The 22,665-nt window shown below is 44.2% G+C and overlaps 1 protein-coding gene and 1 pseudogene across 2 annotated transcripts in view; one reads left to right on the forward strand and one right to left on the reverse strand.

Moving 5' to 3' along the window:
* The window catches only part of SKP1 (S-phase kinase associated protein 1), an 18,629-nt gene extending 17,012 nt beyond the window's left edge, over positions 1-1,617 (reverse strand). Inside the window, exon 1 of one of the 2 annotated variants that reach the window (XM_059698413.1) lies at positions 1,481-1,617. The gene's annotated coding sequence lies outside the window, so the exon portion shown is untranslated. Of the gene's footprint in view, positions 1-1,383 lie in introns of both variants that reach the window. The other variant, XM_059698412.1, reaches the window with a different exon arrangement.
* Positions 1,319-22,258, forward strand: LOC132236151 (small ribosomal subunit protein uS5-like; annotated as a pseudogene).
* The last annotated feature ends 407 nt before the right edge of the window (positions 22,259-22,665 follow it).

Here is a 22,665-nt window from a genome sequence, read left to right on the forward strand (position 1 = left end):
AATAAACATTACAGAATCACAAGTCTGGCAATGCAGTTGATAAAATTATTTTTAAGGAAGACTATCATTGCACTTTTTTTTTCAAATAACTCAATAAATAACAAGATCTGCTTAGTCATAGTCAAATTAATATATTAGCTTACTCTTAAGGGAGTTTAAGTCTTATTAAATAGCAGGGAGTCAATCGGCTAATCTGTAATTCGATGCACATTGTAATCCTAAACTTAATATTTAAAGAGAACTTTTTTAGTGTTATACAACTGGAATTTGGTGCAACAATTTTTAATAATGGATGAAATTTTGATTTGACATGCTTTCAAGACCGTTACTTCATTTATTTAGGCTCCTGTTAGCTGGAAATTAAATCACTCTCCATGGCTAGCAAGATGTGAATTCTATCAACATCATGAAGGGAAGAAAACTGTTTTAAGTGACACCTCTTTTCAGGGGGCAGAGTGGAGTAATGCATTGCTCCACGACACAAATAATTCTATTGTGACGTTCTGACAAAAAAAAAAAAAGAAAGAAAGAAAGAAAGAAGAAAAAAAAACTCATGACCCAAAAACCCAAACCCGAAGTCTCCATTAAAAAAATGATCTAAAGCAAAAACAAAACAAAAAAAAGTGAACCAACTCAGGGTCACTTTTTAAAAGCCAGACACCTTCAGTTTTAGAGTTAGGGTTCCTAAAAGTCACACCCTGTTAACTATGGTACCTGCTATTACAACCGTTGTGTCACCAACTCTAGACTGTGGCAAAATAATAGGAATATTCAAGAGGAACGGGCAGCTATCTGCAAAGATTCGGCCCCACCTCAGCGGGCGGAGACCCGGTTACTAGCGACGCCAGAGACGGGAGGGAAAGGACGAGCGCTTTAAAGAAGCCCTCGGACTAGCACCGCCACGCTCCCTCTCCCACCACAACCACACGGACACACGCCCGCGCTCCCCACAGCGGGGCCGCCACTCAGACCCCGCGGCCTTCCCCGCCCCGGGTCCCCGAGGCCGGCAGTCTCAGCACCAAGGGAGGCGCCGGCCGCCGCCCGGGCCTTGCAGCCGAGCTCCGCGCCGGCTGACGCTGGCCCCGAGCAGCCAAGGCCCAATTCCGGGCTCGGCTCGCACCTTCTCCCGCCCGCCCGTGCGCCCAAGGGGCGTCGAGACGACGCACGACCAAACGAGGCCTCGCCGAGTGGAGGGGCAGAGCGGGAGAACGGAGGCCGCCGGCACCTCCCGGAGAACAGGGTCTGAGACGGGCTGCACCGGGCCGAAGGCAGACCAGGCCCCGGTGCCTCCCGCCTCTGGCAAGCCGAAGCCGCAGCGATGCGGCCACCAGCTCGCGATCCGCGGCGCCACCGCCCCTTCCGGCTCCGTCGGCGGCTACTCACGGTGCTCGGTCTCAAGGAGAGAGCGGGCCGGAGGCTGACGAGAGCCGGGCGCGTCAGCAGAACCAAAAGGTAAAAGGTGGAGAACAAGGCCACTTACAGCAACAGCGCGGCTCGGCGTCGGTCTTTATAGGAGCGGCGGTCGAGGACCCCAGGGCCAGTGACGTCACAGAGCGGCGGGGCTGGCCGCCGAGTTCGCCTGACGGCAGGTGGGGGACGGCAGGGTGGCCCCAGGACGCCTGAGGGGCGGGGCCGGGCGTAAAGACGGAGGGCGCGACGGGGCGGGCCTTGATTCTTATTCCCACCCTCGGACGCGGCATTCGCTGTTCTCAGAGGCCCCGGGGAAAGGCCGGTGCACTCTGCGACCTGCAAGGGTCTTTCAGGCAGGGGCTGCCCCCAGCCGAATTGATGACCCCGGTCCCGAAAAGCCTAGAAGCTGCTAGTGTCTGGGACGGGCAGCGGCTCCCGTTTGGGGCCGGGAAAGCTGGGGCTCCGAGAAAGAAGGCAGATGGGGCCCTGCAGTCACCGCTGAGCTTCTGTTCAGGCTCTCCGCGCCCTCCATTGAGCCTGACATGAGTTAGCTCACAGTCCGCAATACCTCTTGAGGTGAAATATCATTACCCTTTTCTCCTTTCAATGTGAGGGAACGGGTTCTGAACGGTTCCGTGGCAAAGCCAGTTTGGTGCTCTTAACCTTTTACTAACATCGACTTCTGCAGAGACTTCCGGGCCCAAGATAACCACTGTTTTAAGGAAACCCCCGGCCTTAGAGAAGAGGCCTCCCTCTGGCAATGGGTCCCCATTCATTCAGGAAGGAATGCTGAGCTCCTGTGTAGGCTCGGGCACAGCGCTGGGGATTCGCAGTGAACCAGCGGGCCAGCCAGCCAGGGTCCAGCCTGGACGGAACTCTTAATGGGTGCTCCCTGAGGTCAGTGATAGATAGGGTCCATAGGATGAAGCCAGCCCTAGAAAGAAAGGATTGGTCTGAAAATCCCCTCCCTCCCTCCCCACCCCGTCAAGGACTTTACCTGGCTCTACCCTGCTCAGCTTTGGGAACATTGCCACCCTCCCGAGGAGACTAGGGCGCCAGGCTCACCTAACCGGCAGGCACATGATGTGTTCCCGACGCCAGGGAGACAAAAGACTCTTCCACTCAGGGCCCTCTGAAGAAATCAGAGGCCTACAGTCCTGACGGGACGGGCTGGGCAGGGAGGCCAAGCAGCGTCTTGAGTTACCGGGTCTTTGTCTACCAGCAGTGGTATCCAGTGTCCGCCAGGTGCCACAGCTGATGAAGGAAGATGAAAGGACCTACAGCTCTTGCTTTTTTCCATAACACAGCCCTGCCCTCAACAACTGAGCCACAGGTCCCCGAGGCAAGGCCCCCTGGAGCCCCTTCGCCCTGTTTGCCCCTGGCATACAGTGGCACCTTGTAAACTCAGTTGAGTATCCTAAGCAGGACTGGGCAGTGCCATGTCACACATCTAGCCCAAGCACCCAGCACAAGGCCTGGCATAAAGTAGGTGTATGGTTTTCTTTGTTTTTGTTTTTTTAAATACATTTTTATTAATTGCAGAGAGGAAAGGAGAGGGAGAGGGAGAAACATGAGTGATGAGGGAGAATCATCCATCGGCTGCCTCCTGCACGCCCCCCTCCTGCACACAACCCAGGCATGTGCCTTGACTGGAATCAAACCTGGGACCCTGGTAGTCCACAGACACTCTAGCCACTGAGCCAAACCGGCTACAACAGTTAGTGTATGATTTTCCAAATTTGTCTGAGGACCCCCAATATTAGAATCATCGAGAGATGCTTGTTTTCAGGTTCTTAAAAAATGATTTACAGGGGAAAAAATAAATGATTTACAGACAGTCCTTGGGGAGTTACATCAGACTTGACATACGTCGTTTCCTGGTTACATTGCCATCTCCCATCCTACCTAATAAAGAGGGGATATGCTAATTGACTGCCATGCCCTCAAAGATGGCTGTGCCCAGTCCCCTCAGCCCCACTGGGGCAGCAGGCACACAGCAAGGCTAGACTCCCCCAGTCCCCTCATCCCCCGCAGCCGCCCAGGGCCAGCCTGAGGTGCAGGTAACCAGGGCTGGCCAAGCAGCAGAGGTGTGATGGGGGTGTCGCCTCCCACCCCTGAGGGCTCCCGGACTGTGAGAGGGGGCAGGTCAGGCTGAGGGACGCCCCCTCCAGTGCATAAATTTTCATGCACCAGGCCTCTTAGTTATTTATATAAAAGAAAATTCCGTCATTTTGACGTATATATATATATGTGCTTTATGTTTTTTATTATTTATTTACAAGTAAAGGTCAGGAATTGTTATCTTTTAAAATTTTTTAACTGTTTTACTTCTTCTGTGTATGTGCTCCATGTGAGTGACGTAGGTGCTTATGTAGGTGGGTTCCGGCTTACAGAAAAAATCACGTTACGTCACGCCGTAGGAACAGATCTCCAATGTAACACGAGAACCTACTGTGTTTTTATTTGGCCTTAATGTAGTGTTACAAATACTGAGAACACTGAATTGCAGCAATTACCATTTAATAGTGTTTTCTTTCTCACAGAATTCTGTAAATATTAATTTAAATTAACTTAAAAAGTAATTCCATTGAAATAAGTAAAATAACAAATAATATATAGTGATATGAGATCATCATAGCAAATATAAAGTGTCCCCCCAAAATTTATACACACTTGAACAGCTGATGACTCACTTAATTTTCACTCCTTTTCAGGTTTAACTGATTTGAAATAATGGGTGAAGCCCTAGCAAGTTTGGCTCAGTGGATAGAGCGTTAGCCTGTAGACCAAAGGGTCCCAGGTTTGATTCCAGTCAGGGCATATGCCTGGGTTGTGGGCTTGGCACAACGTGCAGGATGCAGCCAATCAATGATTCCCTCTCATCATTGATATTTCTATCTCTCTCTACCTCTCCTTTCCTCTCTGAAATAAATAAAAAAAATATTAAAAAAAAGAAATGAAATAATGGGTGAAGCTAGACTAAGCTTTGAACAAAGAAAATTTATCCTGAAGTGCCACTAGACTTTTTTTATGGAGATACATAAAAGATAAAGTTTCTGGTACAAAACCCAGCAACAGTTGATGAATTGAGGACACACAAATACCAAACAAAATAATTCTTTTTTAAATATATATACATTTTATTGATTTTTTACAGAGAGAAAGGGAGAGAGATAGAGAGTTAGAAACATCGATGGGAGAGAAACATCGATCAGCCGCCTCCTGCACATCTTCTACTGGGGATGTGCCCGCAACCCAGGTACATGCCCTTGACCGGAATCGAACCTGGGACCTTTCAGTCCGCAGGCCGACGCTCTATCCACTGAGCCAAACCAGTTTCGGCACAAAATAATTCTTGATGCTTGTGATTCCATTGCTTCGAGTTATCAGCAGTGCCTGGACCAGAAAGGTCATCAGTTTGAAAACAGACATTGACAAAACAATTATTCATTTCCGTAGATTCTTTTAAATTTTGAAAATGAACTATATGTTAATAAACACTGACTTTATAATGATTCAAAGTGTGTAAACAATTTTTGGGACATCCTGTGTGTATTTTGCATGCTACTAACTGCTTTATTTTTATGAATAAAGGAACTTTTTCAAAGCAAAAAAAAAGAAAAAGATGCTTGCTTTTAACATTCAGATCTCATTTACTCATACGTACTATTATATGCATAGATTATTTCAGGAAAAATACACAAGACATTGTTTGCCTCAGGGGAGGGGAACTAGGTGACGAGGGAGCAGGAGTTGAGGTGATTTTTCACTTTATATCCTTTTCTACATTTTGAATGTAAATCCATATGAATGTATCACATAGGTCAAAAATTCTTTTCTTCAAAAAATAAATTGGCTTCAGGTCAAGAAAAATGCAAATTCCTGGGTCAACTCTTGATCTAATGAATCAACTCCCCAGGGGGTAGATTTTTCTGCCTTTTAAACAAGTCTCCAAGCCCAGGACAAGTTGGGAAACCTCTGCAGTAGGACTCAGTAATAAAGCACTGCTAAGAAGGGACCAGCAATGTCTGTCAAAGGTGACTGGTTTAGCTCCATACTTTTTGAATCAACCCTACCCTCTTTCAAACCCTCCACTCAGGAGGGACAAGGCAATTGCTGGACTGTGGGGTACAAGCTAGGGATCACTCATCTCCACTCATCTATACTAATAAAAGGGTAATATGCTAATTAGACTGGGAGACCTTCCAGGAGACCTTCCGGATGTTCTTCTGGACAAAGCCATGGTGGCGGGGCCGAGGTAGAGGCGTTTAGAGGCCAAGAGGGGAGGGCAGGGTGGGTGATCAGGCTGGTGGGGGGCAGGGCCATTGGGGGTAAGCAGACCAGCAGGGGGGCCAGTTGGGGGCAAGCAGGCCATCAGTGGGGGTCAGTTGGAGGTGATCAGGACAGCAGGGGGTCGCAGTTTGGAGTGAGCAGGCCAGCAGGGGGACAGTTGGGGGTGATCAGGCTGGCAGGGGTGGGGCAGTTGGGGGTGAGCAGGCCGGCATGCAGAGTGGTTAGGGGCAATCAGGCAGGCAGGCAGGTGAGCAGTTAGGAGCCAGCAGTCCCAGATTTCGAGAGGGATGTCCGACTGCTAGTTTAGGCCCGATCCCTGTAAACCGGCAATAGGACATCCTTCGAGGGGTCCCAGATTGGAGAGGGTGCGGGCTGAGCTAGGGAACACCCCCTCCCCCATACATGAATTTCATGCACCAGGCCACTAGTTAACTATAATCACCAGCTTAAGTCTGAAAGAACTGGCTTCTAACAGTCCCCATGGTGTGTGTGGATGGAGGGGTTAAGCCCTGAGAAGGCTGAGGTGTCATTCTTACTTCAATCACTCCACACACTACATAATGAAAACCCCTTGTTCTACAGAGGAAGGAAATAAAACCAAAGAAAAGGACTCTTCCTGTGTCACACAACCACTGCAGAGTAGGGCTGAGGCTCAGGCCCAGCTATGCTTCTGCCATCACAGCCCATATGTTGAATTTTAGCCCCATCCCTCAAATGCCAGAAATGTTTTCTGATTTACAACTATTCCCTGCATACTACCACGAGGGAAGGTAAAGGCCTTGGATTCAGGTAGTCCTGGTTTTTATGGTGAAATCATTTCCAGAGATGATCTCCCTTTGTTAATAGTTTCATTACCTGTAAAGTGTTTACAGGAGGATTCCTTCAAGGACCAGCCCCCTCAGTGCATCTAAAATGGAACAAAACTCAGTTTACATTCCCTTTATCTGGCACCTATCACCCATGGGACAGACCTTGGATTCTAGATTGTGCATGTGTGTTCCAGCCCATAGGACGGCATATAAACTAAGCAGTAATACCATTCTCATGGTCAGAGATCTCCTGGCTGCACTCTGCTGTGTCAACTTCCCTAGTCTTGCTCTCCTGATAGAATGGTAAGCACATCAACTCTGTTAGGTGATCTTGAACAAGTTATTTCTCCCCTCTGAGCCGCACCTTCCCCTGCTGAGCCTCTCCTTCCTCCTTTTTGCCAAACTCTAAGCTTTCCACCTGGGTGTACCTAGGCATGGGGACCTGAGAGGATCTCAGGCTCATGCCTAATGTATAGGATCCCAAGGAGCATTAAATATGTCCTGAGGCCCTAAAACAGCATGGAAATTGCTCAAAGAGGGGGTAGGTGACCAGGAAGGAGCTTCTGGGGATGTGATAAAGGGAGCACAAAAGCAGATGAACTCCAAGCCAGAGACCATGGCACCAATGCAGACACCTGTGGGCACAGTAGAGACCAAGGATGGCAGCTCACAACCTAGTAGGGGCAAGGTCTGCCTGGTTCCCTGGGCACTAGAGGAAAATGTATGATGACTAAGGACCAGACACCCTCCAGCTCCCTCACCTCCCACTCCATACCATGACCATATACTAGTTAGCTCTGCAGAATGTAGCTGTGATCTCGGATAGCAGAAGAGGGACAGACCCTCAACTTGACTGAGTGTACCCCTGAAATGACTGAGTAATCATGCACTCACCCAACTGAATTCCCCAGGAAGTGATCAGATCACATTTCTGCTATCAAATGGTAATAGGTACTATAGATGAAGTATAGTAACCTCTGTTTTGTAAAAGGTGCTGTTTGAAATTTCCACTAGACATAGATAGTCCTTTGTTCTGTGAATTAATTCTGCCATTATTGGCTTGCTCTAATCATAGGAACTCAACTGTCTGACCTTGCAAGCCGCTCTGCGCTGCTATTCCTACCTACCCCCATACCAGGTGTCTTTTAGTTATCTGTACTCAAGGCTACTGAACTGTGTTGTACTCAAGGCTACAGGCTTCTTGCGAGATATCTGCTACCAGCAGTTCTCAACCTGTGGGTCATGACCATTGGAAAACACATATAGCATATCAGATATTTACATTACGATTCATAACAGTAGCAAAATTACAGTTATGAAGTAGCAACGAAAATAATTTTATGGTTGGGGGTCACCACAACATGGGGAAGTATATTAAAGGGTCGCAGCATTAGGAAGGTTGAGAACCACTGTCAGCTAAGCATACATAGGGCTTTTTTGAAAACTTGCAAAAGGGACCAGAAGCTCCATATTTAGGAGACAAAGACATTAGAAAAATATAAAAAGGGAAAGCTTCCTCCATGTTTTTGCTCAAACTCTGGAAGCAATATTCCTCTGAGCCCGCTAGCGTAATAAAAGACTCCAAATTAATTTGGCGTATTAAGACGTCTATGTTCAGCTCACTGATTTACAATATAACAGAAAATAATTAAGAAAATGTTATTGCCCTAACCAGTTTGGCTCAGTGGATAGAGCATCAGCCTGCGGACTGAAAGGTCCCAGGTTCGATTCTGGCTAAGGGCATGTACCTTGGTTGTGGGCACATCCCCAGTGGGGGGTGTGCAGGAGGCAGCTGATCGATGTTTCTCTCTCATCGATATTTCTAACTCTCTATCCCTCTCCCTTCCTCTTTGTGAAAAATCAATAAAATATATTTTTTAAAAAAGAAAGAAAATAAGTTATCATTTTGGCACACCTGAGTTTTCTTTTAAGATTATTTTTATTTTTTAAATTCTTTATTGTTGAAACTATTACATATGCCCCTCCCCCCTCCCCCGTCCCATTGTGTTTATTTATTTTAGAGAGAGGGAGAGAGGGAGAGAGGGAGAGAGGGAGAGAAATATTGATTTGTTGTTCCACTTATTTATGTATTCATTGGTTGATACTTGTATTGATGGGGAATATAAGACATTTTGAGGCGGTGGCGGGGGGGGGGGGGGGGGGGAAGGCTAGCAATCTGAATCTGTGCCAGTAACCTAATGTACATTCTTGATAGCCTATAATTCACTGCCCCTTTCTTAATAGTCTGGTCTAGCAAGACCTGTTTTCCTAGTTACTCCCAATTTACAAAGGCTCCATAAACAAAAATGTAACAGTTTTGCTACAGGGAAGGTCACTGATTAATAACAATGTACCTACCTATGTAGTTTAAGTTTAAAAAATTTGGCTCTCAAAAGAAATTTCAATCGTTGTACTGTTGATATTTGGCTCTGTTGACTGATGAGTTTGCCGACCACTGGTCTATGGGGATACATGGGTGCCCACTGTGGTCTGAGAGTGGTCATCTGGCCCCAGCAAAAATTGGGTCAGGGTTGGGGTTGCCTGCAGTCAGGTCTTGAACAGTTCCTAATAAGTTCTAGTGCTGATTGGCTCCAGCCAGCAGATGGTGCTAGAGTAGAGGGTCAGATGGGTATCCAAAGAGAGCATCATCACTAAACCTACCCCCTCATTGAGAAGCCTCCAGAAGCTGTCCTCTCCTCTCTCCAGGTCCCAGACTCCTGTCCAGATTCCTGGGATGGCCATCAGAGACTGGGTGCCAGGGCAGCTTGATCATACACCCACAGTGTGACCCTGGAAACAGCCTCCAATCCTACGGCGCTAGTGTCCCTCTGTGAGATCAAATTCACAGCAAACCCTAGCAGCAGTGTTTGGGTAGGCTCAGTTAAGAGTGGGGTAGTGCAGTGCATCAAGGGGTCTTTTATAGATTACAAAAACCATGACATGACCTACCATCTCCTGCTATGTCCTCCCATCTGCTTGATTCCATGGGATTCCAGAGGACCCCAGCACCAATGCGGCATTTGGAACCAGCACACTGGGGCAAAGACCACCAGAGAGGATAATCTAAAAAGACTGCAGCCCAGCCTGCCAGCTGGCTATCCATGGAGCCCCAGGCCAGGCCCTGAGATGTTAAGCATTCCTGTGCCAGGCTCAGGAGACATCAGTGAGGTGAAGGCAAGTGTGAATTCAGCATGTCCTATAAGCCAATTGCCAGGTTGTGATTTCCTAAGGAGAGTCTCTGAGTCCAGGCCCAGCCAATGGCCCACTAACTGGCTCAGAAAGCTACCAGTTTGGACTGTGCCAGTCAGTCAATAAATATTTACCTAGTATCCTCTCTGCTCAAGTGCTAGGCAGTGGTAAACAAAACAGAAAAGGGACTTCTGCCTTCAGAGAGTTTGTCTTCTAGTGGGGTAGATATCGTAAGCCTAAATTAAAGAACGTTAGGTAGGTAGATAAGTACTGTCAAGAGTTGATCTAGATGTTAATTTTGTATCCTGCTGCATTGCCAAATTCATTTATTAAGTCTAGTAGTTTTTTGATGGAATCTTTAGGGTTCTTTATGTACAATATTGCCGGGGTCCAGCCCCAGCAGGTCCAGGGGTCCCCAAAGGTGTGGACGGAGTCGGCGAAGAAGGAATGACACGGAGACAGCGTTCAGTTGATCAGCAGCCTAGCCAGGATCTCCAGCCAAGTTCTGGTCTTGATCTCCAGAGAGGCTCTGCTGTTTATTGTCTTGTTACATCCGTATTTATACCAGTTGATTTTAATCCTGTCAATTTCTATTACAAAGGTTAGGGCGTTTCTTATCTCCATTCCAGGGAGTAAAGATTATGTAGCTTAAGCATGATTGTTTGTAGTGATTAACTACCCGCCTGGCACTTAGTTAAGGAGTTTCATCCCCTCCCTGACTTCAGGGAAAAATTCCTACCTGGGGAAACAACCTTTCTAGGAGAGGCATCCCCTCCCTGACTTCAGGGAAAAATTCCGACCTGGGGAAACAACCTTTCTCGGAGAGGTGACCTTGGTTAAAACACACAGCGCTAAGGGGAGCAAACATATTAAGAATAGTATGCTATATACGCCAGGTCTCTTGAAACATATGCTGTGCAGATGTTTCTTTCCTGCAGCGACTGTGTCAGGCAGCAAGGATGGACCGGCTTCCGGCACAATATCATGTCATCTGCGAATAAGGACAGTTTTACTTCTTCTTTTCCAATCTGGATGCCTTTTATTTCTTCTTCTTGTCTAATACTACCAGTACTATGTCGAACAGGAGTGGTGAGAGTGGGCATCCCTGTCTTGTTCCTGTTCTTAAGGGAAATGGTTTTAGTTTTTGCCCATTGAGTATGATCTTGGCTGTGGGTTTGTCATATATGGTTTTTATTATGTTGAGGTATGATCCTTCTATTCCCACTTTGCTGAGGGTTTTTTTTTTATATCGAGAAAGGGTGTTGGATTTTGTCAAATGCCTTTTCTGCATCAATGGATATGATTATATGGTTTTTATATTTCAGTTTGTTTATATCAGCCGTGGGCAAACTATGGCCCGCAGGCCGAATCCGGCCTGTTTGAAATGAATAAAACTAAAAAAAAAAAAAAGACCGTACCCTTTTATGTAATGATGTTTACTTTGAATTTATATTAGTTCACACAAACACTCCATCCATGCTTTTGTTCCGGCCCTCCGGTCCAGTTTAAGAACCCATTGTGGTCCTCGAGTCAAAAAGTTTGCCCCATCCCTGGTTTATATGGTGTATCAGATTTATTGTTCTGTGGATATTGTACCATCCTTGCATCCCTGGAATAAATCCCACTTGGTCATGGTGTATGATCTTTCTAATGTATTGCTGGATTTGATCTGCTAGAATTTTGTTGAGGATTTTGGCGTCTATGTTCATGAGGGATATTGGCCTGTAATCCTCTTTCTTTATATTGTATTTATCTGGTTTTGGGATTAGGGTAATGCTGGCTTTGTAGAAAGCGCTTCAAAGTGCTCCTTGCTCTTGAATTTTTTGGAATAGTCTAAGGAAGACAGGTTTTATTTCTTCTTTAAATGTTTTATAAAACTCCCCTGTGAAGCTGTCCAGTCCAGGGGTTTTGTTTGTTGGAAGCTTTTTGATTACTGCCTCAATTTCCTCCATAGTTATCAGCCTATTCAGATTTTTTTATTCCTACTGGCTGATTTTTGGAAGGTCGTATTTTTTTAGGAATATGTCCATTTCTTCTAGGTTGACCAGTTTGTTGGAGTTGCTCATAGTATTTTTTTTTTTTTTTTTTTTTTTTACGATTCTTCATATTTCTGTGGGGTCTGTTCTTATTTCACCTCTTCGGTTTCTGATTTTGTTTATTTAGGTCCTCTCTCTTTGCTTCTTGGTGAGCCTGGCTAGAGGTTTATCAATCTTGTTTATCCTTTCAAAGAACCAGCTCTTGGTTTCATTGGTCTTTTGTATTGTTTTTTTGGTCTCTATGCCATTTATTTCTGCTCTGATCTTTAGTATTTCCTTCCTTCTGCTCACTCTGGGCTTTTCTTGTTGCTCTCTACATCTTCAAGTTGCAGAGTTAGATGGTTTATTATCAGTTTTTCTTGTTTTTTGAGGTAGGCGTGTAATGCTATGAACTTCCCTCTCAGTACTGCTTTCATTGTGTCCCAAAGATTTTGGATTGTTGTATTTTCATTGTCGTTTGTTTCCAGGATGCGTTTTACTTCTTCTTTGATCTCTTTGGTAACCTACTCATTAATAGTATGCTATTCAGCCTCCAAGTGTTTGAATTTTTGTGATTGTTTTTACTGTAGTTAATTTCTAATTTTATGCCATTGTGATCTCAGAAGATGCTTGATGTGATTTAAATCCTCTTGAATTTGGAGAGACTTTGCCTGTGTCCCAATATGCGGTCTATGTTTGAAAATGTCCCATGTGCACTTGAGAAGATTGTATATTCTGTAGTTTTGGGGTGGAATGTTCTAAAGATGTTAAGTCCATCTGATCTAGTGAGTCATTTAGGATTAAAGTTTCTTTTCTAATTTTTTGTCTAGAGGATTTATCCAGTGATGTTAATAGTGTATTAAAGTCTCCTACTATGATTGTGTTGCTGTCAATCTCACCCCTGATATCTTCCAAAAGTTTTTTTATGTATTTGGGTGCATAAATGTTTACCAGAGTTATATCCTCTTCTTGCATTGATCTGTTTAGAATTTTGAAGTGGCCTTTCTTGTCTCTTGTTATGGTCTTCACTTTGAGGTATATTTTATCAGATATAAGTATTGCTACCCCAGTTTTTTTTTTCATTTCCATTTGCCTGGTAGATATTTTTCCATCCCTTCACTTTCAGTCTGTGTGAGTCCCTTATTCTGAGGTGGGTCTCCTGTAGACAGCATATATATGGGTCATGTTTTCTTATCCATTCATTCACTTGATGTCTTTTAAAAAAAAAATATATATATATATATATATGTATATATATATATATATATATATATATATATATATATATATATATATATATTTTATTGATTTTTTACAGAGAGGAAGGGAGATGGATAGTCAGAAACATTGATCAGCTGCCTCCTGCACACCCCCAACTGGGGATGTGCCAGCAATCAAGGTACATGCCCTTGACCAGAATCAAACCTGGGACCTTTCAGTCCGCAGGCTGACACTCTATCCACTGAGCCAAACCGGTAGGGCTCGATGTCATTTGATTGGAGCACTTAATCCATTTACATTTAATGTTATTATCGATAGGTACTTGTTTGTAGCCATTTATGTACTTTATGCCTGTGTTCCTTCCTCCCATTCTATTTCTTCTTTTTATAGCATTCCCTTTAGCATTTCTTGCATTGCTGGCTTGGTAGTAATAAACTCTCTTAGCCTTTTTTTGTCTGCAAATCTCCTGATTTCCCCTTCAATTCTGATTGATAGTCTTGCTGAATAGAGTATTCTTGGATTCAGTCCTTTGCATCACTTTGTACACCTCCTTCCATTCCCTTCTAGCTCGATGTGTTTCTGTTGAGAAATCATTTGATAATCTGATGGGGGATCCTTTGTAGGTAACTCTCTGTCTCTCTCTTGCAGCCTTTAAGATTCTCTCTTTGTCGTTAACATTTGCCATTATAATTATGATGTGTCTTGGTGTGGGTCTTTTGGGATTCATCTTACCTGGGAGACTCTGTACTTCTGTAACTTTTTTCTTCTCCATATCAGGGAAGTTTTCTGTCATTATTTCTTCAAATAGATTTTCTAATCCTTGCTGCTCTTCTTATCCTTCTGGCAGCCCTATTATATGTATGTTACTTCGTTTTGCATTGTCCCAAAGCTCCCTTAGGCTCTCCTGCTTTTTAATTTTTTTCTCCAGTTGCTGTTCAGATTGGGCTTATTTCTGTCCTGTTCTTCTAGTCTACTGTTGAAACCTTCCTTGGTGTTTTTAATTGTAGCTATATCACTTTTGACTTCTTCCTAGCTTTTGCATAGATTATTGATTTTCTCATCCATCTGGCGTATGAACTGTATGACCATTACTCTGAATTCATGTTTCATGCTTCCTTTTCACTTATTTCCTTTCTTGTCAATTCCTCATTTTCTTTCCTCTGGGGATTGTTTCATTGTCGCCCCATTCTAACTATCACCAGAAGGTTCAAATGTTGAGTTGCGGGGGCCTGGGCCATGTGCAGTGGGAGCTTCGCATCCCCCGAGTGTCACTGAAGAGTTCTGACACCAAGACGTGTGGCTGCCGTGGGTTGGTGGTAGCAACGCTTGCCCAGGATCAGAGTCACAGGCACTTAGTGTGGCCTCATGTGCACACCTAGAATCAGAGACCCCGCTTGTGCTGTGCTGAAACAGAGACCCGGCTCGCATGTGCCAAAAATCAGAGTCTCCTAGCACGTGTCAGGAGTCAGGGACACCCTGTGCCCGTGCCGAGAATCGAGTATCAGAGTCTCTGTTGCTTGGTGTGGCCTTGCACCAAGAAGCAGGGTCCCTGTGTGCACATGCACCAAGAATTGAAGTCACTAATCATCCGAGAAATGCAAATCAAAACAACAATGAGGTATCATCTCACACCTGTCAGAATGGCTATCATCAACAAATCAACAAAAGACAAGTGCTTGAGAGGATGCGGAGAAAAGGGAACACTTGTGCACTGCTGGTGGGAATGCAGACTGGTGCAGCCACTATGGAAGACAGTATGGAATTTCCTCAAAAAGTTAAAAATGGAACTCCCATTTGACCTAGTGATCCCCCTTCTAGGAATATATCCCAAGAAAACAGAAACATCAATCAGAAAAGATATATGCATCCCTATGTTCATAGCAGCACAATTTACCATAGCGAAGATCTGGAAACAGCCTAAGTGCCCAACAGCAGATGAATGGATTAGAAAACTGTGGTACATCTACACAATGGAATACTATGCTGCTGTAAAAAAGAAGGAATTCTTACCATTTGCAACAGCATGGATGGAACTGGAGAGCATTATGCTAAGTGAAATAAGCCAGTCAATGAAAGAAAAATACCACATGATCTCACTTATTTATGGATAATAAAAACCATTATAAACTGATGAACAAAAATAGATAGAGGCAGAGCAGCGCACCAACAGACTGTCAAACTACAGCGGGAAGGCTGGGGAGGGTTGGGGGGCGGGAGGGGGGGCAAGAGATCACCCGAAGGACTTGTATGCATGCATATAAGCATAATCAATGGACACAAGACACTGGGGAGTGGGCGGGGGGGGGGGGGGGGGAGGAGACATATGTAATACCCTTTGTAATACTTTAAGCAATAAAACAAAAATTAAAAAAAAAAAAGAGTTGATCTAGAGAGTAAAGGTAGAAGGGCGGGGACGAAATATAGTTAAGCAGAAACTTTCTGAGGAAGGCACCAGACATGGGAAGAGGTGGGATAAGTATTTAAGTGGAGCACTTGCAAAAGCTCTAAGATAAGAATGAGTTTGGGCCCAGCCAGTGTGACTCAGTGGTTGAGCATCAACCTATGAACCAGCAGGTCACGGTTTGATTCCTGGTCAGGGCACATGCCCAGGTTGCAAACTCCATCCCCAGTGGGGGCCGATCAATGATTCTCATCACTGATGTTTCTCCCTCTCTCCCTCTCTGAAAACAATAAAAATATATTTTAAAAAAAGAATGAGCTTGGTATGTCCTAGAAACAGCAAGGCCAGCATCATTAGAACTGAATGAATGGGGGAGAGTGAAAAGAGATGAAGGCAGAAAAGCAGGTAAGGATCCAATCATAAAGAGCTTTGTATGGAGGACACCATTAAGAAAGTTGGATTTTATTCTATTTGCATTTAGCAACCTTAGGGAATGGAGGGTTAGCGAGTGGAATCCTCTAATCTACAATTTAAAGATCACTCTTGTGACTGTATGGAGAATGGGTTGTAGTTGGAGGAAGAAGGAAAGTAGTAAGATCTTTTAGGAGGCTTAAACTAGGACAGGATCTGTGAGATGAAGAGAAAGATATATTTGGAGGTATAGCTAATGGACTACATGTGGATAATAACTGCATGAATGGTGGTACTATTTACTGAGGTAGAGAGCACCAGAAGTTTGAGTGGGAGCTCAGGAATTCAGTTTGAGATATATGTTAGACACCTGAGTCACATCATGGAGGCAACGGCACTAGCTGGTTTTTCCGTGGATAGAGCGTCGGCCTGTGGACTGTAGGGTCCCGGGTTGGGTTCTGGTCAAGGGCACATGCCCAGGTTGCGGGGTCAATCCCCAGTAGGGGGCGTGCAGGAAGCAGCTGGTCAATGATTCTTATCATTGATGTTTCTATCCCTCTCCCTTCCTCTCTGAAATAAAATCATATTAAAAAAAAATAGCAAAGTAAGTTGGGCAGCAGCCGTCAAAAAGGGAAAAAAAAAACAAGTCTAGTGTAACAGTAGACAAATTATTTCCAGTACATCATTCTGTTCATCTCTTCAAATGCTAAAACTAGAATAGTCAGAAAAATAGCTACTATACTTGGCAATGGGAAAATCATCTTGATAAAGCCAATTACTTTAGTGGAGTGGTCCAGTGAAATGAAATATGAGAAGATAGAGAATAGATAACAATTTTAGTTTTGCTAACAAGAAGAGCATAGAAAAGAGGCAGGTACTTATGAGGTTTGCAGTGTCAAAGAAGTTTGCTTTTAGGATTAAAGATACTGGAGCCATGTTTGTATGCTACTGGGAATAATCCAATTGAGGAGATCCACTTTACAGGTGCAGCTACAAAGAAGTTTGTGGAGGTGGTGGCAGGAAGAAGAGATATTGTCTGATCGTACTTTGAAGTATTAATAGGCAAAGTCATCAGAGTTTTAATTAGAGTTCTGGACGGGAAGTACTGGCAATTTGAGAATAGAACATGTGAATCGGTCCTTTTGAAGCTTGAGAAAGAATCTCAGGAAATGGAGGGGATTGTCTGAAAGTAACTATGGCTGCTTTGACATTTGTATAAATGAGTCCCTACCATTATAGTTCTGTCAGTATCTCTAGCCATGCCCTACTGCTCAGGTGTAGGCATCGGGTTCTGATCAGAAAATCCCAGTCTGGACTACAACAGGTTCCCAACCAGCCAGCACCTTCCCTCCTGTTGTCCCTGACCTCCCACCCCCCACAGCTGAAGAACTCCCTGAGGATGCTGTCAGATCAGTCAGTGCAGGCTCTACAAACTGTATTTTCAGTTTTTTTCCTTTTCAAATGTCTAAATAACCTGGCCAGTGTGGCTCAAAGGTTGAGCATCAAAGGTCACATGCCCAGATTCTGGGCTCGATCCCCAGTAGGGGGTGTGCGGGAGGCAGCTGATCAATGATTTCCTCTCATCGTTGATGTTTGGTTTCAGCTCAATGTCACCTCCTCAGAAACCACCAGCCCTATTACTCACCCAATCAGTGTATTGTTACATTTAATTCAAATTTATCTAAATTAAAAAATTTAGCCCAGCTGGATGTGGCTCAGCAGTTGATTCAGGAACAAAGAGGTCACGGGTTCAATTCTTGGTCAGAGCATATGCTTGATCCCAGTGTGTGTGTGTGTGTGGGGGGGAGGCGTGAAGGAGGAGGCCGACTGATGATTCTCTCTCATCACTGATGTTTCTCTCTCTCCCTCTCCCTTCCTCTCTGAAATCAATAAAAAAAAACATTTTTTAAAATAAATTTGAAAATTTAATTCACAAACTACTTGAATTGTGCAGACCACCAGCTCTGGCTAAAAGAGTACTTCTTTTTATTCTCTTGCCTCCTACCCTGCTTTATTTCTCTTCATAGCAAATGATATTCCTTTTATATTTGTCTCTCAGAAGTGTAAGCTCTACGAGGGCAGACACTTGGTGTTGCATACCACTGTATTATTCCCAGTGCCTAATAATACCTGGCATATAACAGGTACTCAGTAAATAGTTGTTGAGTGTTTAAAGGCATTTCCTTATGTTTTCCCTTTAAAGGTTGTTATATTTTAAAGGGCTCCTGGTTAACACAGAGAAGTGGCTAATGAAACTTCAGAGCTGCAATTACCCAGGACCTGGGATTGGGGGGCCTCACTACCCTTCTGTTTCCTTTGCACATCTAACAGTTCTGTCTTACAAGGACAGGACATAGCTGCGATGAAGTAAAAATAGCTTCTAAGCCCACCCATGCCATCTAATCACTTGTCTGACTCAAGGTACCTGTGATACACTACCTGAACCAGCCACTACCAGCACTCTACCAAACCACTCAGCTCAGCTGGTGCCTGGCAGTGGCTTACTTACTTCCATGGACATTAAAACACCATGGCAACATCTCTTCTTGCTCAACTCACTTGCCACACTCCCCCTGGCTGAAAAAGCTAAGCCCTTTTACTAGAATCACATACCTTTCCCCTCTAACACAGAAAAACCCTGCTTTCCCCTTCTTCCTATTCAATAAATCCTGCCAATTTATTCTTACCTCTGATCTCCCCTTTAGACAAATATATCTGTCCTCTGCCTCAAGGCTTGGAAAGCCTTAACATTCTTTCATAAACAAGAGCATGAATATGCACAAGGCTTGGAATGTTGGGTGTCAGGGAGTTATAGGCTTTAAATTAAAGGCAGGTTCCTGCTGACCCAAGATACCAGGCCAAGCAACAGATGGATTTAGGACTCACAACTCACATCTGGCAATTCATCTAGCTACCACTTCCCTCACTCCATCACCAGGAACCCAGATAAGAGCCAAAGCAGAGCCTGGATTCTGTCCAGTTCGTGAGGGTGAGAAAGGCCTTCTGTGCCTACAAAATGCAGGCACAGAACCACATATTAGTAAGGGTTTTCAGTAAGGTGAGGAAATGGTCAGGTGATGAAGGGCTGGCATAAGACTCCATTTACTACACTTTGTTAAAGTCTAAACAGCTGACTAGTTTCTAACAGTCTTATACGGAATACCAGATTACTAGAGTCTAAAAAAACAAGGTCATTCTTTAGCTCCAATACTCCAAAATCAAACTGGCTTCAGGGAGAGAGAAATTCTTTCACTTAGATAATAACAGATGGAGGTGGGGGGTGGTAAATAGCACAGATTTTATGAGCAGTGAAAATACTCTGTATAATGGTAGATACATGTAAATACATGTGTCCAAACCCATAGAATGTACAACCATGAATTGAATGTACAGCTTAAATCCACAGAATGTTTACCAAGAGTGAATGAATCCTAATGTAAATTATGGATTCTGAGTGATTGTTAATATAGGTACAATTTTAATAAAGGTGCCATTCTGGTAGGGGATGTTAATAGTAGGGGAGGTTGTATGTGGGGCCAGGGGGCATATGAGCAATCTCTGTACCTTCTTCTCAATTTTGCTGTGAATTCGATACTTCTCTTAAATTTTGGAATTGCGTGTCCCATTCCATATATACCTCCTTAAAAGAAACCCCTTTCATTTCTAATCTATCTGTTGATCTAAGTCCACTGTGAAAGTTCCTTTATCCTCAGGAACAATGGCTAGGCTGTGGTGGCTGATGCTGAATTGAAAATCATTTTCTTGATTAGATTTAGCTCTTTCAAATCTGGCTCATATAAATGTCCTTGAGAAACATAGTCAAGTCATTCCATGAGCTCTGGGAATGCAGTGACCAGATTATACTTGACTTGGTCCAAACTCAAGAGGGCCAGTGTGCAAATAACCCTCCCTCACTATAATTCCCAAAGGGCTTGCCACACATTTGACTTCCTGAAGCAGGGGTCAGGCACACACACGTCACTTTCTCTAGACCCAAACACTGTAAGGGAACTCAGTCGTTTAATTTGGTTTAGTATTTTATAGTAGGCTCTTGCCCACCCTTCAAAGGCCACTAAATATATATTTCAGCGAACAAAAAAGAACTCTAATGCTTCCTGAGTCAGTTTTCAAACTGTTGAAACAGCTTAATAAAATAATTCGTGTAAAATGCTTGGCACATGGGAAACGCTCACTGTTACACATTATTCACTTAGCTATCTCTGCCATTTCAAGGACTGAACATTCAATACCTATTGCTCTCCTGGGCACTCTAAATTCAACTCAACCCTTTACAGTAATGGTCATTTCAGCACTCTACTCTCATTCACATGCTGAATGCACCAGAACCCTAACTCACTCAGAATGTCAACTATCTTTTAGGATTGCAACATCAAAATTATGTACTTCAGAAGCCACATACTCTTCTAAGATACCTAATGATGTAGGTCATCTGCCACGCAGGTTGATAGCAGAAATGTCCAAATGCTTCCAAGAGGCGCCTTAAACAAATTCATTATGAAGATCCAAGTCATCTATCAATTCCCAATCCTATTTTAAAAATCTTGGCTTCTGTCCTGGCCTGTATTGCTTGTAGTTTAGAGTGTTGGCCTGCTCACTGAAAGGTCATGGGTTCGATTCCCATTCAAGGGGCCATACAATCCCTGGGGTTACTTTTCCTAGGATCTAAGGTGAAGCTGGAAAAACCCAAAGGCCTACACACAATCATTAAAGTTTTGTTTTAAAGAAGTTCAGTGCCAAAGACAAAATATGATGCCGTGGCGTGGCACCAGGCAGAGCGGTCATAACCAAATCTCTCATCACTATGACCTTTTCAGAGGTTATAAGCTATTGCAGCGATTTTCAACCATTTTTGTCTCACGGCACACATAAACTACTATAATTCTGCGGCACACCAAAAGTATGTATACCTCCCCCCATCTGACAAAACTAATAGGTGTAATTTTGATTCATTCACACTGGATGGTGTTGTGTTGACTATTGTCCTTTTCTTATTCGACAATCTACAGGAAAAGAGATCATGCCCAACTAAATCATCATTGCATATCTTAAAAATTCTTGCAGCACACCAGCTGAAAACCCCTGAGCTACTCTACTGCCACCTCAAAGATCTTGATGAGCTTATTTAAATGTTTATCTCTCCAGCCCTTTACAACTTGTTCCAGTGTGGCTATAGGGAAGGAATAGTGAGCTGGGCTTAGGTTTGTCTTTGTGGTGTACTTTTAGTCAGATCATTGAGAGGATTAAAATTAAAATGGTAGTTTTATTTTAACCAAGGTAAAGATTAATCACACGTCTTTTGCATGTGGTTCTGGGAAATAAAGAATGCTCAAGATCACATACATACATTATATTGCTTCCCTTCCCACTCCTGCCTGCTGCATTCAATACACACTCCAGACCCCCACTGCTGTTGGCAAGGGACTAACCCTAACCTGGCTTTTCTCCTGACACGTGTTTTGACATGTAACCTTGTAGTCAGGTCTACCCTTGACAAGGCTTACAAAACTTAACCACTATCCCTTACCCCTGCCCCCTAAGTACCATTGCCATGCTGAAGCAGTTCTGAATCTACTGCCAAATACCAAAACAAATTAAACCACTGAGTTTCCTTACAGCTCAGAAAGCATGCTAAGCCTTGCTTCTTTTCTGAGGAAACACCAAATGGCGAGTGATGCTGGCACTGTGGGAGGGCCCTGAACGCCATGGAATGGGAGGTTCTGGTGGCTTCAGTGGAGGATTTGGCCGTGGCATCTGGGGCCAAGGTCGCACTCAGGCTGAGGTTGCAGAGCTCGAGGAGGCAAGGCCAAGGACCTGAAGATTAAGTTGCTGGAGATCTCTCTTCTCCCTGCCTATCAAGGCATCTGAGTTAATTGACATTTCTTGCCGGCAACCCTCAAAAACGAGGTTTTGAAGATATGTCTGTGCAAAAGCAGGAGTGCTGGCTAGAGCACCTGGTTCAAGGCATTTGTCACTATTGGGAACTACAACGGACGCATTGGTTTCGGTGTTAAGTACTCAAAGGAAGTAGCCACTACCATCTGTGGGGCCATCATACCGGCCAACCTCTCTATTGTCCCTGTGTGGCGAGGCTACTGTGAGAACACTGACAAGCCCCACACTCTCCCTTGCAGGGTGATTCACTGTGGCTCTGTGCTGGTGTGCCTCATCCCTGCCCCCAGGGGCACTGGCATCGTCTCAGCCCATGTCCAAGATGCTGCTGCTGCTGATGGCCAGTACTAACGACTGCTACACCTTAGCCAGGGGCTGCACTGCCACCTTGAGCAACTTCACCAAGGCCACCTTTGATGCCACCTTTAAGACCTCAGCTATCTCACCCCTGACCTCAAAAGAGACTATGTTCACAAAATCTCCCTTTCAAGAATTCACTAATCATCTTGTAAAGACTCAAACCAGTTTCTGTGCAGAGGATCCAGGCTCTAGCTATGGCCACCATATACTTCTACACAAGAAAAATAAAGTGGATTTAGCCTGTTAAAAAGAATATGCTAAGCCTTGAGGTAGAAGCATTCATTGGCCTCTGGCATTTCCAAGAGATTTAATTATACTTTCTACTTTGGTCTTCAAGTGTCTGCAGAGAAGTACTCTTCCTTTAACTTCCTTTTCTATCACAATTCTGGTCTTTGACTTCCACCAATGGGCACTGGACTTGTGGTAGCTGCAGCCTACCACTGCACTCAATTATCTCTATCATTAGTAAGAACAATTGATTTGTCCATTAAAGCCTAAATGGACTTTCCTAATAACAATACTCTGGTTGACTGAAGCTATCTCAAGAGAAATTTCCAGAGTCCAAGTAGCAAAATGAGCCACATGAAGTGGTTTGTTACATTAGCAGCATTCTAGGTGGAGAAACAGACTAGCTACTTATCCTAAA

Source organism: Myotis daubentonii, chromosome 5, assembly GCF_963259705.1.
Source record: "Myotis daubentonii chromosome 5, mMyoDau2.1, whole genome shotgun sequence".
Classification (NCBI taxonomy): Eukaryota; Metazoa; Chordata; class Mammalia; order Chiroptera; family Vespertilionidae; genus Myotis; species Myotis daubentonii.